Source organism: Triticum dicoccoides, chromosome 4A (genome assembly GCF_002162155.2).
Source record: "Triticum dicoccoides isolate Atlit2015 ecotype Zavitan chromosome 4A, WEW_v2.0, whole genome shotgun sequence".
Classification (NCBI taxonomy): Eukaryota; Viridiplantae; Streptophyta; class Magnoliopsida; order Poales; family Poaceae; genus Triticum; species Triticum dicoccoides.
Genome location: NC_041386.1, coordinates 658,423,776 through 658,430,518, shown reverse-complemented (window position 1 = coordinate 658,430,518; position 6,743 = coordinate 658,423,776). Strand labels below are relative to the sequence as shown.

Below are 6,743 nucleotides of genomic sequence, written 5' to 3'. Positions count from 1 at the left end.
TAACAAATTGTTAACGCATATCAGCAAAACTATATCGTTGAATTTGTATGTACGAACATTTTGTTAGTTAAATTTATGATCAAAATTGGCATGAAATATAATAAAGACTAATAAACCAAGACGGAGGTAGTACTCTCTCGTCACGGTTTTTATGCATTTTCAGAATATGAGAGTATTAAGGCATGTGGGCAATTAATGTCAAGTTAGTTAGGCCGTTTTGAGGCACGTATGCTGCATCCCATGCATGCGGTCCTTTTCCTTCACGAATGCATGTGCCATAACTGCTCGTTTAATCACTGCGCATTAGTTAATTAGGTGTGGTAGTTGACAACCGATGCTATTTGATACAGCCAATCACTAACCACCTTGGTGCCAGAGATTTTTTTAGTGTGCCCTGTAAACTGTGGGAGTACTAGAAGATGACATGAATGCAGTTTGTTGATCGAGAGACAGATAGATGGTGGTATAAGCATGCCAGTGGACGCCGTCCGTGCCCAGAACGAGCATTTCGCCAAAGCTAAACCTTTTTTTCGTTGCCATCCTCGTCAGACCTGCCAAGTCCGTGCGCCGTGAGGCCGGCGGAGAGCGAGCGAGCAGCCGAGCAGGCCGGGCATGGCTGCGACCGTGAGGGGCAGCGTTGGGGAGATCCGGGCGGGCGACGTGGAGGCGGCCGGGCTCACGGCGGCCGACGCGGGGGCCTTTCTCGCCGCACTCCGCTCAGCGACCGGCAAATGCCGCACCGACGCTGCCGCTGCGTGGGCGGCGGTCGTGGCGGCCGGGGTGCTACAGCCGGACCACCCGCACGCGCTCCACCAGCTGGTGTACTACTCCATCTACGCCGGCTGGGACCGCGCCCAGAGAGGCCCGCCGCCCTACTGGTTCCCCTCCCCGTAAGTCGCCGACCGCCGTCCATATTTTTTTCCCCTCGAAGCACAGCTGAACAGGGCTTCTTTCCCGGCTCTTAATTTGCTAGCAACTGTTTGATCCAATCGGGTAGTGGGAGCAATCAATGGCTCATCAATGGTGAAAGTGACTGCCAGTCTAATTCCACGAGTCACTTAAGCTTATGGTTCTTCCATTTATCCCAGTATTTTGGTCTAACAACATTTGAGTCTAACAACAACAACAGTAAGATAGTAGTGCTATTTTGGTACTAGCTTATAACTGGTCTGTGAATTGTTGCAGGACTGATTGTAAGCAAACAAATCTTGGGAGAGTGATGGAAGAGAATGGTCCCAAGCTGTTAGGAGCATCATATAAGGATCCAATTTCAAGCTTTGGCCTCTTCCACAGATTCTCTGTTCAGAATCAGGAGGTCAATTTTTCTTTCTAAATTTGGAATTTACTTCACAGACAGAACAAGTGGATAACTAGAACATCAATTCAAAGTTTTATTTCTTCATAATAGCCTCCTAGGTAATCATTGCGTAGGTCTACTGGAAACTGGTGCTGAAGGAGCTCTCCGTCAAGTTCGTACGAGAACCAAAGACGATTCTAGATGCGTCAGATAAATCAAAGAAGGGATGGTCATGGTTCCCCGGTGCAGTGCTCAACATTGCCGAATGTTGTCTGCTACCTTGGCCTTCCCAGAACAGGACAGATGATAGCATGGCTATTGTCTGGGGGGATGAGGGCTTTGGCGATTATCCAGTGAATCATATGTCGTTGAAGGAGCTTCGCACCCAAGTGATGTATGCATTTCTTAACAAATTAAGAGTAGGGGGCATGCAGAAACCTTTATTTTTCTTCTGTTCTATTGTACAATTTCGTCATCATGGTTTTTGTTGCTTTGGTCTTTTCAGGACTGTTGCAATTGCCCTTGATACCATGTTCCGAAAGGGTGACCGGATTGCAATAGACATGCCAATGACGTGCAATGCGGTCATTGTTTATTTGGCAATCATCCTTGGAGGCTTTGTTGTTGTGGGAATAGCAGACAGTTTTGCACCCCAGGAGATTGGCAATCGCATGAGGGTCGCAAAAGCAAAGGCAATTTTTACTCAGGTTTGACTGTAGCAACCAGCAAGTCTTACGATCATCAGTACTATAGTAGTGCTTATACTAATTCCACATGATTTCAGGATTTCATAATTAGGGGAGGGAAGAAATTTCCACTTTACAGGTATATGATGGATCAAATTATTTAGTTAATATATGTGTTTCAGTAACTTAATTTGCTCAGCTTTAACAAGGAAATTGTAGTTATTTAGCAGGATCACAGCTTGTGAGAATAATCACATTTTGCATTGATGTAACAATTTATGTTTCATTATACATTTTTGCATGAACGTACTGAACTATCACAGAACAATTCTCAGCACTTAACTAAATATATCAAATTATATTCTTCAGCCGTGTCATGGAAGGGACTTCAGCTAAAGCTATTGTAATTCCTGCAACTGGAGATAGTCTTGGAGTTACACCAAGGAATGGTGATATGTCCTGGAAAGATTTTCTTTCTCGTGCTGCTGGGAGGTATGCAGCAAATGATCCTTCCATGTCACTCAAAATAAACGACTCTGTTCAGATGCTTTCTTTTCGTGAAAATTTGAATACCCACATTGCAAAACAGAGGTGATTTTGTGATGTGACCAACATGGGAGCTACATGTCTTGGATTTGCAGGTCATCCATGTACTCTCCAGTTTATCAATCTGCAGACGCCTTAATTAATATACTGTTTTCATCAGGAACAACTGGTAAACACTACCTTGAGTTTCTGACACAATATCCTTTAATCTCTGGTTGCACCGTTTCTCACGTTCACAACTTCACGTGTGATTTGATCTGTTCTATTTGCTTCTGGTGCAGGAGAGCCAAAAGTTATACCGTGGACACAACTTTGTCCCATAAGATGTGCAGCTGATACCTGGGCACATTTGGATCTTCGACCAAAGGACGTAGATCGACTTGTGGCCTACAAATCTGGGTTGGGTTATGGGACCTATACAAATATTCTCATGCTTTCTAAATGGTGCAACATTGGCCTTATATCATGGATCTCCACTTGGACGTGGTTTCTGCAAATTTGTGCAGGTGTGGCCTATTTTGCACATCTCTTAGTTTAAACAGCTAAAGTCGATTTGTCCTTCCATATTTTTAGTTAAAGTAAGCCTTGGCCTTGTTCTTATTTTTTGTATCCATTACTTCGCTTGAATAGATAAGGCTTACTGGCTACCTAATTAACTTCATAGTTTGTCTATTCTCCCAAGTTGTTTTTTTCTATGCATCATAGAGCTTTTTCTTATGAATGAATCAGGTAGGATTTTATCAAAAGTCCCTGCATATTACATTAGAAGCTGAGTATAAGCTGCTCTTTACTCATGCGCTTCGTGATAATGTCCAAATTGCAGGATGTCCGTGTGAGTGTATTAGGATCTGTGCCCAGCTTGGTGAAGTCTTGGAAGGCAGGGAATCTTACTAAAGGTCTAGACTGGACCAAAATCAGGCAAGTTGCTACTTACACTGTTAGAAAGCATTCACCTTCATCACAAGCTCCGCTAAAGAAGCTAAATTTCTATAATCGCAGGGTACTTGCTACAATAGGGGAGGCTTCTGATATTGATGATAATCTGTGGCTATCTTCGCGTACCTGTTACAAGCCCATTGTTGAGTGCTGTGGGGGCACAGAGCTGGCATCCTCATACATTCAAGGGTGACTTTTACAGCCACAAGCTTTTGGAGCTTTCAGTGGTCCATCAATGTCCACTGGGTTTGTCATACTCGATGAACAGGGAAATCCATATGTAAGTATTGTTCGTAGAATATTCTAAGTTTGGTGATTGCGTTTGCTGCATAAGCATTTGACGTTTGCTATGACAGCCTGATGATCTACCTTGTTCTGGAGAAGTGGGTCTCTTCCCTTTGTATTTTGGTGCTACCAATCGGCTTCTTAATGCTGACCACGATAATGTTTACTTTGATGGAATGCCCATTTACAAAGGACGGGTATGGAGTCGCTTACCTCAATTTTTTATATCTAAACTGCTTGACAAAATTATGAAGATGTTCGACATTTGCAGCAGTCAACTTTTTAAGCTTTATAAAATCAGTGTGTTCTCGAAGTTTTCCAGTGGTACCCTACCGAGAAAATGAGAAGCAAATATGTGATTTAGACATGCTATTGTGCTCTGATATAAGTTGCAATGATAAATGTGCTATGAAAAATAGTACTAGTAACATTTGAGTCAATGTTCCCTTTGCTGAACTAATCAAATAAATCTGACTACATACTTTTAAAAGTTATCAGTAATAACCAGAATGGTGAAAGCTCACATGTTGTAACGGTATTTCTACTGCAGCAACTCCGACGACATGGAGATATAATCCAGAGGACAGTAGGTGGTTACTATTTCGTACAGGGCAGAGCAGATGACACTATGAATCTTGGAGGGATTAAGGTTGAAGCTCCCCCTTCATTGTTTTAAGTATGATGTCATCACTCTTGCATCTCATGAAACCAATTCAATATTGCTCTTGCCTGACCAGACAAGTTCAGTGGAGATCGAACGGGTTTGTAATGGAGCCGATGAGGGTCTGCTAGAAACAGCAGCTGTTAGCATCAAACCTTCTGGCGGGGGACCAGAACAACTGGCTATATTGGCAGTGCTAAAAGATGGATCCACAACAGGCGATGCAAATCTTCTGAAGAGCAAGTTCCAGAGAGCCATTCAGAAGAACCTCAATCCCCTTTTCAAGGTAAGAGCTTCTCTTTTCTGACATTCAGTTCAGACGATCAGATGGGAGCATCCATAATGAGGGAATTGAGATTGTGTTCGTCCTGACAGGTGAGCTACGTCAAAATCGTCCCCGAGTTCCCGAGAACTGCTTCAAACAACCTGCTGAGAAGGGTCCTGAGGGATCAGCTCAAGAAAGAACTCGCGAATCGCAGCAAGCTATAAGGGGCCTGAGGGATATCTATTCCTTTTCAACAGGAAAATGGATCTTCATAATCCAAGTTTATTGAACTCACGGCGTGTTACAACGGTTCGATTCCCTTTCATTCACTTCATTGGGGGTGTAGATTCAGAACACTTGTTATTGTATTGTATGTGTTGAGCTCGTCAGAAGTAATGAGGCGATGGCTTGCTATTGTATTGTATGTGTTGGGCTCGTCGGAAGTAATGAGGCGATGGCTTGATAAAATCAGGTCACTCTGTATGTTTTAAGGTTTATAAGCCACCATATTTTCTTACGTTTTCTCCTTACATCTTTGTAAGACAAGATGAGCTGCATTATGTAGTGTCAGATCAAAGTTCAGATATGTTATTTTTCGTTACTCTTGCAAACTAACGATTTAAAAAAAAATCTGAACTTTTTATACAGTTTCTAAAGTATCAAGCAAAGTTTCAGATCGCGGGCTAAGGTATTTAGCGGCTGGCTCTGTGCCAACGCTACAGCCGCTATCGCCGGCTATAGCGGCCACTAACCCATTTCGCGGCTACAGTATTTGCACATGTATATCACACATCCATACTAATACATGTGCATGTTTTTCTCAGAAAACAGGGTATTTTCAGTAGAAAAGAAAGGATTCTCAATATAATTTCGAACATAACAAGTATAGTAGAGATCTGCAGCAGTTCAACAGATAAATAGAAATACAAAATCAAGACTTGCATCAAGCATAACATCAGCAGTTCGACGCTTACGTTCAGTAACAACAGCAGCATGTCCATAGTCCATTACATGCATCACAAAGTTTTCAGAATTCATTTGTCAAAAGCACATAGGAAAGGATAGAATCATGAGCGCCAAAAGGAACTTCATAGAGAAACCCACAAGCTCACATGCCAAAACCAGAACTCATGTCGGTGTCCTCGTTGTCGTCGTCACTTTCTGAAGCAGAGGAAGCAGAGAGCAGATCTTCTTGAGGAGTAACAGGGATCATCTTCTTCTTCTTCCAATCAACAAACAAATCTGAATCCCTCCCAGAGCCTACAATCTGAATCAACAAACAAGTCTGAATATTCTACCAATGAAGTATGAAATCGGAGGACTCATGTACCTCCTGGCGATGTGGTTGCCCTGGCTGCTGGAACCATGTGAGAGTGATACTAAGATGTCATCGTGGTCGCAGAGGCGGTGTCGTGTAGAGGCCCCTCGTTGTCGGTCGCCTTTCCACCTCCCCCGCAATCAAATCTGGCTTCGAATGAAGCATCAGTCGGCGCTGGTGGGAAGAACGGCGCAGCCGCCATAAACTTTTTGATGGGAGGGACAGAAGGGAATGGGGGGACACGAGCTAGGTTTTATGGAGGAGGTGCTATATACCATCGTGAAAGTTGGGCCGTTTCTGGTCTGTTTGGGCCTTGTGTTTCAGTCTTTCGGCCCATAACCGCGAATTTGCAGCGACAGCAAAGTCAAATAGCGTCGTTTCGCGCGCGATCGCGCGGTTAGCGGCAGATCGCGTTTTTTAAGGGATCGCCTCGCGGGAAGGCTTACAGCACGCATAGCGCCGCGATCGCGTTGTTTTTGCCCGCGATCTAAAACTTTGGTATCAAGTATCCATTTAAAGTAGAGAAAAGTCCATTTTTCGTCCCTCAATTCTTCGGAGTGATCACTTTTGGTCCCTCAACTACGAAACCGGACAGGTTGCACCGCGAACTTTCCAAACCAGTAATATTTCATCCCTCCGCAGACCCGACGCGGTTTCGCTGCTGACTCAGCCCGGGTTTGACTAGTCGTTGCCGACGTGGCGCATCTCTCTCTCTCTCTCTCTCTCTCTCTCTCTCTCTCTCTCTCTCT

At 43.9% G+C, this 6,743-nt stretch overlaps 1 long non-coding RNA gene and 1 pseudogene across 1 annotated transcript; one reads left to right on the top strand and one right to left on the bottom strand.

Moving 5' to 3' along the window:
* Nucleotides 1–597: 597 nt before the first annotated feature.
* Nucleotides 598–5,262, top strand: LOC119287768 (annotated as a pseudogene).
* A 307-nt stretch (nucleotides 5,263–5,569) lies between these two features.
* Nucleotides 5,570–6,219, bottom strand: LOC119289607. The gene is made up of 2 exons (XR_005141553.1): nucleotides 6,007–6,219; nucleotides 5,570–5,943 (listed from the first exon to the last, which is right to left on the bottom strand). It is a non-coding gene; the product is annotated as an uncharacterized LOC119289607 (long non-coding RNA).
* Nucleotides 6,220–6,743: the final 524 nt, after the last annotated feature.